At 45.5% G+C, this 9,666-nt stretch overlaps 1 pseudogene; it reads right to left on the minus strand.

Moving 5' to 3' along the window:
• Window positions 1-8,321: 8,321 nt before the first annotated feature.
• Window positions 8,322-9,390, minus strand: LOC112203994 (annotated as a pseudogene).
• Window positions 9,391-9,666: the final 276 nt, after the last annotated feature.

Consider the following 9,666-nt stretch of genomic DNA (forward strand, 5'->3'; position numbering starts at 1 on the left):
TTAATCTCAAAAGTCCCTAAACCTCAAATTTTCAGTCCAACTGGTCCGTTCCCTCCATTTCATCCGGTTACCACATGACGTGTCAGTCATCTACTTGTCAACTCAGCGCCACGTCAGACACCGATTTTGTAAAGTGATAAAAATGCCTTTGCTTCAGTTTCTTCCACAATTCCCTCCAAAATGATTAAAAATTTGACAACAAACCTTCAAATATGCAGTAGTAACAAAAACCACAATTCATCAACAATCAACAACCACAATTCATCAACAAAATCATTCACTCATAAAAATTCATTAACTGAAAATAAGAACACTTTCATTCATAATAGGCATAGTTTTTGCAGCAACCTAACGAAAAAAAGGTCTAACTTAACAAAACCAAAATTAGAGCATTACATCCCTCATAAATTGTTAAATATGTTTCAAATTTAGCTCTAATCATCTTAATAAAAGATTAGGGATAGCAACTAAATGACACAGTACATAGTTCCACAAAAAGGATGTCAACAATGAAATTGCTGCCTATGCTAAACATGGAGTCATAGTTCCTATTTTCCATCTCTTGTAACTGACCTTTCTCTGATCCTCTGAGATGTCCTTGTTGAAGTTGCAGCCTGCTTGCTTGATGTTGTAGAAGGTTGTGGAGGCCTTGAACTTATAGGTTTGGTTGGGGCAGTTGTAGTTTGGGTTGGCCTTGAGCTTGTAGGTCTGGTTGTAGATTGTGCAGAGGGGAAACCTATTTGCTGCCAGCTTTGCAGCTTTGGCAGCAGCAAATTTTTTCTACACAAACAACCATTAAATGAAGTCGAGAAGCAGTCAAATAAATAGGAGCTAATATTATAACTCAATAATCATACCTTTTGATACTCAGCTCTCTCCCTTGCTTTCTTCCTCAATTCATTTGCAGACATACGATCTTTGTTCCCTTTCTTGGCTTGCAGCAAGCAATAATAGTATCATTGACCTACAAATTGACATTTCTTGAAGTCAAATCAGTTTAAAGCATACTAAAACAAAAAATATACCTAATCAGAACCTTGACCTTCTTCATTGTTGCACTTCCTCTTCTTGTTTTCCTTTGGTGGCAAATGCCTATGACATGTTTTCACATTATGGCCTACTTGTTCACAAATCCCACACTTGAGGGATCTCTGATGTCTTCCAAGCTTACCCTCAGCCGTTTGAAGCTTTTCAAAGGCATCCTTAATCCTTTGTGTCTTAGGCCTACCAGGCTGCCTTGAATATGCTGGAGGTAAGATTGGTGGATCTTCACATCTTCCCCACAAGTCCATGCTATTAACATCCCTTATGTATACCTCTTCTTCAAATAACAATCAACAACATAGTCATCTGGGTCTTGCTTCCTAAAGTGTATGGCTGAAACTGCATGCTTGCATGAGATTTCTGTCAAGTCCCACCTCCTGCAGCTGCATGTCCTCAACCTTAGGTTCACAACATTCTTGCTTCCTTCTATGTTCTCAACCTTAGCTCCACCACCACCATTGAATGTTGGAGTACAGTCGGTTGCAGCCTTCACCTTGCTCTTCTCCAACACTTGCCTTGGCTTAGGGCAAATATTTCCTTCATAAGCTTCCTTTTTTGCCCTTCTCACCTGAATCCTCTTCATAAGCTTCAATCTTATGTCTTCAAACATACTGACTGGTGGCTTCTTTCTTGCTTCCACAATCCATGAGTTGAAACTCCCACATAGGTTATTGTGCATAATGTCACAGTTACTAGTTGTGTTGAAGAATGTTTGACACCAATGTTTGGGAGGCCTCTCATCTTCTGCAAAACAGGAACAACAATTAAAATAGCAAAAAATTAAACTCAACTTGTACAAACAGATTGTATTCAATACCTGTCATCCAATTGTAAGCATCCACATCAAGGGCTTCATCTCCTCCATGTCATTAAGATAGTAAGGCATAATAGTGAACTTGGCACATTTCCACATCTGGTCCTTCATCACTTTGCCAAAGAAAAGTTTGGTGAAGTTAGTCCACATATGCCTGACACAGAACCTAATATGTGCACTTGGAACCACCTCCTTAAATGCAGGTTTGAGCCTTTTTGCTTGTCACTGATAAAACCCATCCAGCTCCATCCTCCTTGATATGCAAGTCCTTGCCTTCCATAAATCAGATATATGAGTCTTTATTCTCCATTTCAACTACTGCATATGCAACAACCCAGCTTGTGTTATGGCAACTAACCCACTGCTACAAAGCTGTCCCCCAAAAGTACTTTTCAAGTGTGCATCATCCAAGCCAATCACACTTCTACATCCAGCCTTGATTTATTCTTGAGGGCTCCTAAACAAATACATTCTTTAAAGAGTGGATTATTGTGAGTGCTTCTGAAATCACATTAATATCCACGTAGTATCTGGATCAGCCCTCTTCAGTCATTTGCATAATCCCGAACCTTGCAAATTGATACCTTACAGAGCCCTCAACTTCCAGCAAAGCTGCCCTCTTGACCTTATAAGCCTTTCTCTAAGACTGGCAGACGTTGTCTTAGCTAGTGACTCTGTAACACCAAATGGAAATTGATAAGCAGACACTCAACTAGCTGATAAGAATGAATTCTAAACTATGAACTTGTCAAGAAATATACATGGTCTCCAATGTTCATTGAGAGCATTTTGCTACTAAGAATTTCTGCTTCATGATGTTGTTGTTATACTTCCTTGTGCAATTGTGTTTTGGATTGTAACCCTCATCATCAAAGTATCCTCATGCTGCATTTTGAAGCAAACAACTCGAAAGGGCAATTTTCCTCCTTGCATATAACCCTGTTAATGCTTAAAGTTTCGCGGTAGCTAAACCTTTGTTAACGCTGGTCCGATGGGCGGACCGCTACTTGTGATACTCAGAGTTTCCGCTACCTGTAAAGTAAAATACAGAGGGCGTCAGAGGGAGACAGCGTTGGGTAGTCTTCACTTCTCCGATGCCTAAGTTAGTCAATGTATTTGTGTTGACAAAGTAACAGTAGGTAAATATTAATTGCGTCATTAATGAGGAGAGAGGAGAGGACCTTTATAGGTGAGGAGAGAGCTGATCTTCTCCTGTTTTCGATGGGACTGATATGCTTCAGTCCCCAGCTTCTGAGCTTCTGATGCTGTCTTGGCGAGGTCCGTGGCGCACGTCAGCGGTGATCTGGGGCAAGTCGGGGCTCAGGCTGTAGCCTGCTTGGCTGTGTTCCCGTAAGTCACTCCTTTGGCGGGGGTTGGTACCGCTAGTGGTAGCTTGAGCGTGGCTCATTATAGCTAATTATGCTTGCAATTGCCTATGTAAGTACAAGTCCCCCAAGTCCCCAGTCAAGGAGGGCAATCTTGGTTGAGGAGTTGCCTAGCGGTTCGAAGCGTTACTTCCGCCAGTCTTGCAAAAACATAATTAGCGTTAGTGCGTTGTCACCATGGACTTACTAAGCAAGCGCTTTATACCCTTCGGGTGGGCCCCTGCTAGGCCCCCTAGGGAGTCCCCACTCCTCAGCTAAGATAGACCTCCGTTTGGACGGTGTATTGTTTGTTGAGGGGAGCTGCGCTGAGCAGAGGGTGTTGGGTAGCGAACCCAATCTTGATATCTGAGTGGCGGGGGTCAACATGCCTGATCAGAGCCGTCGAAGATTGTGACACAATCCCCCTACCTGTCCCGGAGGACTATGTTTGACTGCAATGCCGCGTGCCCGTAGTTGTCAAAGTGAGGCGCGTCTCTGGAATCGCCTCTGGCGGAAGTCCCTCCTCTGATGATAAGTGGCCGGCCATGTCGAGAGGACCTGCTTGGAGGTAGCCTGGTGCACGGCGTTACGGTCAGCGGTGTCGGTCCTCCCAGGTGTTTGAGAGAGAAGTCTCGTTAGCGGAGTTGTTTTTACCGGAGACTGGCTCGCTTGGAAGATGGAAAGGGAGAAGTTCCGCTAGCGGAGTTACGCTTAGCGGAGACTATCTCTTCTCGATGGTTACCTTGGACAGACGCTTCGTGTGATGGGGTTCGACACGTGGCCTACATGTATTGGATTAGCGTGTGCGATAACGTCTCTTCAGCACGCCCGTCATCTCATCATTAATGCGAGTAATTATTGACTTTGTCGGTTAATCCGGGGAGTAAGTGCGTTTGTGGGGCAAGTGTACAGTTGTGGCGCGATGTAGTTATTCAGCGAACGGCCTAGATTAGTTTGATGTTAACATAAAAGAGAGGGAAACCTTGTGTTTTGGCACTTCGTACTTTTTTTTCCTTGTGTCGTCGTCTTCAGCTTCGCCCTGCATTCCAAGAAGAAGATTGCTAAGATTATGTTGAGTTGTCGATCCTTGAAGCACGAAGATCTCCACCAGTGAAGAGAAGCATCTTTGTCGCACCAAAGTCTTCATCTTTGAGGTTGGTATTCTGATCCCATCCCTGTTTTATTGGATTTCTGTGTTTGCTTTTGTCGGTTTTTGGTTTTTTCCGATTTGGGGTGCTCTGTTCCTCCTCAGTGTGCTCTGGGGCTGTAAAGCGAGTTTTTGGTGTTTGGTAGAGAGTTGGGATTAGAGGTTTGCTGGATGGTCGAATATGGGTTTTCAATATATGGGTGCTTCTGTTCTTGTTTGGTATTTTTCGGGCAATTGTTCTTGATGTTCCTAGATGTAAGTGGTAAAGGGATAGTCTAGATCTTCTACGAATTGATTGGTTTGGGTTTTTAGGGTTTTGGGATGGCTAGCGTCATAGAGATTTCAAGCAGTGAGGATTCCGGGTCTGACGCGTACGAGTTGCTCAACTTGGCGGATAGGGTTTTTATTGACTCGTTGTGTCCGTCTGCCCCTGCAGGAACCTCCTGGTCCGAACCGCTAGACATTGTGCCGCTCCAGACCTTACCCTGGGAGGTTGCCATGGGTCGTGCTGGTCGTCCTGAGAGTTCAGGGCGGGAGAGGATGCCGCTACTCGCAAGAGGTGAGAGGATAGGCTGGCGAGTAATAGCGCCACTAGCGGCTCCGTTAATGGGGTGAGAGAGGCTGGCGGGGAAGAGGTTGAGTCAGCGTGGGTTCTCCGCGATGGTACCGCAGTTGACGAGGCGGGAAGGCCGATGACGGTGGCCGCCATCAACCGCGTGAAGCTGGTGTTCCGCTTGCCAGGCGTTGTGAAATTGCGACCGCCACTAAGGATGAGAGAGCGTCAGTCCTGCCAGGTGGGCATGCCGCTGTGCACGAGGCGATCTTCCTCTAGGGAGTGACATTCCCGCTACTGCCAAATCTCCATATTTTGGTATGTGAATTGGCCTCACCTTTGGGCATATTGCCCTAACATGTGGCGGTTGCTGATGGCGCTAAACTCACTATGGCGGTTGTCCGGCTGTGAGGGTCCAACCTTGGCGGAGGTGCTGCACTTCTACGAGTTGGTGTACGTGAAGCGCCAAGGATGCAGCGGACAAGTGAATCTGAGTCGCTGCCAGGGGCGCCCAAGCTAATCGAGAATTTGAAGGACTCCATGTCACCCTGGCGAGGGACCTTCTGTGTTGCCACCGATGGATGGGAGTACCAAGCGGGGTCGAATGCGGGGGAGCCGACATTCAGGATTAAGTCGGAATTCCAACCTAACCGAGGTTGTTGGCCTGCCGCCGTTTAGAGCGGATTTTTGTTGCATAATAATTCCCTTTTGTGATGACCATTTTTTTTTTTTGTAACGGGCCTGCGCTATAGCCTGACGCGTGGAGAAGAGTGTCGCTTGGCAAGGATCCGCGACTGCTGGCAGAATCGCAACTTGGTAGATCTCCGCCTACTTACCCGCTGGAGCTGCTGGTCGATCAACAGTTGACACGAGCCCTTGGTAAGTACCTTCTGTTGATGCGTCCTAGTTCGATTGTCATCAAACTAACCCGTTGTTTTTTGTACAGGCTCTCCGCCTGGAAACAGAGCAAGCCGCGAGGCGTTTGAGAAAGCTATGGATCGTGCCGAGATCAACGACTTCCTGGAGAGCATGTATGCCTCTGGCTAGAGCTCAAAAACCAAAGTCGACCCTCAGACATTGGCGCTGAGCCCATCTGAGGTTCCCGTGGTGTTGCCGATGCCGCATCACTCACACCTCGGCCTCGACGGATCGCCCGTGGTGCAAGCGGGAGTTAGCGGAAGTAATGTCCTTGCTGAGCCAGTACGGCAGAAAGAGAGAGTGTCCGCCATTAGGCATGGGTCGAAGGAAAGAGTGGCGCCTACACAGGAGCCGGTGACCATTGCGGGGTTGGAGCCACAGATGGGACCTTTCCCCGTCGCCGCTGGTGTGACACGGGTGGTTCACCAAGGGAAGAGGCGACAAAACAACTCGGTCGACGAGGATGATGCGACCTATGTGGAGACCATTGGGGTCCGCCAGCGGAAGAAGGCGAGGCAGGCCTCCTCGAAGGTGATTGTGACCGCTAGGCCAGAGGTGCAGACGGGCGATCTAGACTTGTTTGCCGCATATGCCGAATTCCTGACGGAGCCTGAGCGGGAGTTTATCTTCGACCTCTGTCAGCGGCTGGGCTTTGGCGGGCTGGAGGGTATCGTGCGCTCAACCGCCATTGAGCAGTCGGCCTACAGCTCAGCCTTCGAGCACCTGTCCGTTAGGCTACACGTAATGTTCTTGGCAGCCTCAAAGCAGCCCCGGGTGGAGCGGCAGCTTAGGGAGGAGGTCGAGGGTCTCCAGAGGGAGTTGGCGGAGGCCAAGGACAGGTTGGCAGATGCAGAGCGACGCCTGACCAAAGCAGAATGTGATGCTGTGATGCCCGCCGGCAAGCTGTCTATTGCCGTTGAGCGGGACGTGGAGCAGAATGACCACATCTCCAGGCTGGAGCAAGACATAGCCCTGCTGAAGGATCAAGTGGCAGCAAAGGTGAAAAAAAGTTGAGATCCTTCAGCCGGATTTCTTACTTGTCCGTTGTGTTGACAGTGAAGATATGTATTCGTACCGTTTTAGCTTGAGATGAATGAAAAATTACTATATCTTGATTCAAAAAAAAAAAAAAAAACTATCAATCTGTTTTTTCAGCAATCTTATGAGAATGTTGGGCCAAGACAAAAAGTATATTTGAAAACTCCACTTCTCTCAAAACAGTTTTTTCACCAGTCATAATCACAACAACTATTTGGTATTACGACTTTAGTGAACTGCTGACAAAGCAGTAAAGTTTTGTTGCGTGTACTGTTGACTTGTTTTTACCTCATCTATTTCATGGCTCACCGTCAGGAGCCCTAACGATCTATGTGCAAAATATACAGGACCCATTGTGTAGTGCCAGAAATGTGATGGGCTCTCAAAAAATGAAAATGTGAAACTCAATTGCAAAACATTACTGTTGCGCAATAAACTGTTCTTTTTTTTTTTTTTTTTTTTCTGAAAGAATAACTGTTCTTTTCTTTTTCTCGTAGAAAAATCTCCAACCATTTCAAATAACTAGTGCGTGGATATACATGTCTACTCCAAAAAAAAAAAAAAAGCACACCTTTTGGTATAACCTCACACAGCCTTCCCCTTGCCTAGAAAACCTTATACAATCCAAACATTATGAGCACTTAGCCAGGACAAATAGCCAAAATTTTGTTTCTTGGTCGTCATAAACACTGAAAGACGAACTAGTTCTGACAGTTCCTAATGCGGTAGTTCAAAGTTCAAACAAAACTTGAAACCTGGTTTAGGAAGGAAGAAAACTGGTGATGGTCCATTGCTGCCAAGCTTTGTTTTTGAAACACGCAAATCAACATCGTAAACAAGGGTTTTAGACTTGAATACCTAACTAACGCCTAGCATAATTGCAAAAAGAAAAGAAAGAACAGAAAGAAAAAAAAGAGACCAAAACCGAAGCCTAGTAACCCAGTATATAAGTCAACAAATGGTTTAACATACTGAAGGAGGAGGTGTCCAGGTGATGATGATAGCAACAAAATTTTGTTTCAAAATTCATTAGAACCAACTACTTTTTGATCCTGTTTTGTTCCTGACATAAAAAGATCCAGATTGAATCACTATCTACAGTCTTAGTTGCTTCCCAAAGCTGCAATTAGGTAATGATTGTCACAGTGGAGTAAATACCATACGGACAATGAATTAAACTCTTTGCAGAATGATACAGTGTAATAAATAGCATTTTAATTGTACCTGAACCAATCTAATGTCATGAATTTCGGTCAAAATCCAAAAGCATATAAAGCGCAATGACAACAACAACATTCTCAATATGAGTTTCTACCCTTTGGTGGCTAAGCATAATCAGTAACCCAAAAATCACAATTGGTTACAAGAAGAGCTCCAGGAACTTGCCTTCTTGTCCTTGACAACAAATCACCACATTTGCTAGAAAAGAATGAGCTCAACTCATCAAGGAACCTGCCTATCAGCAGCTTCAGCTACAATGGGCAATCTGGGACCTGACCCAACAAGCAAGAAGAAGACGCATAAATCAAACACACCAAGAGGAAAAGGAAGACGGTACTATCCAAGCTCATCAGCACATCCAATCCCAACCCATCTCTGGGATTGAAGCTCCTCTCCAGAAGATCAGGAAAAATAAGCAGCACATCAAGCACAATGACTTGCATGGTATTGAACCTCACATACTACTAAAGTTCTGGTTCCTAACAACACCAAAGTAGAAGGGTTAAAAATACCAAGAACCCATTAAAGGGGAAGCTCTTGAAGACCCGTATAGCCGGCACCAAGGGGTTAATCAGAGCTTGAATGGCGGTGAACTGAGTGATCACATATTTACCGTATTGTATGCCGTCGAAGAAGGGGTAGAAGTAACAGACGGCGGCGATTAAGCGGTCGGGGACGTCGACTGAGTCGTCACCCTTGGATTGGGTGGTCAGGAGTCTTCTGGGTTTGACTGGGTTGGTGGAGAGGTGGGTGAGAGTGAGAAGAGAATGGTGGGTTAGAGAGAATGGGGAGAGTGAATAAAGGGTCTGTGGGAGAGGCGAAAAGGGGTTGTGGGGGAGAGGAAGTTGGACATGGCCATTTCTACAGAGAAATGGAAGTCCGGGTTTTTTGGGTGAAGGGGAGGAGTTAATCTGGAGCAAGACAGCGACTCAGATTGGCCCAACGAATATCTTTGCATTCAAGATGGAGAAAATTAAAACGACCTCGTTTATGGGCATACGATCGAGAGTGTAACACTGTAATGTATAAATACAAAAATAGAAATATTTTTGGGGAGGTGAAATCTATGGTGCTTAAATTGTAAACCCACCTTCACCTTCTATATTATATTTTGGGGCAACTTCTTTTGTGCATCTAATGCAGCTCAATGGGTAATTAAATTTCTTGAGGAATACCAGCAGTACATGTCATTGGAGGCACAAGACGATGAGGGAAAACACGAAATGGCAGAACCCCCTAGTGGGGGACTAAAGGGGAATGTTGATGGCAGTTATAGGCTGACCATGGACATATTCACGGAGGAGCATGCCTCTCCTACATCTGAATTGATTAGGACTCAACGTCCTCCAGCGCTTATATAAGCCAAAAATCTCTACAACAGATAAGATCTCTGATCTAATTCTTCTCTCGACATTATCAACCACTACTGACTTAAGCGTCGAAGAGTTTTAGGCCGGCAAACCCGGTTTCTCTCTGAGTGCTTTTGTTGTGTTGGACAGATTGCGAGAAGAGAAGGAAAGGAGAGAAGACAGGTCCGTGATTCCAGACCCCGACAGTAGTTTTACTC

Source organism: Rosa chinensis, chromosome 5 (genome assembly GCF_002994745.2).
Source record: "Rosa chinensis cultivar Old Blush chromosome 5, RchiOBHm-V2, whole genome shotgun sequence".
In the NCBI taxonomy this organism is placed as follows: domain Eukaryota; kingdom Viridiplantae; phylum Streptophyta; class Magnoliopsida; order Rosales; family Rosaceae; genus Rosa; species Rosa chinensis.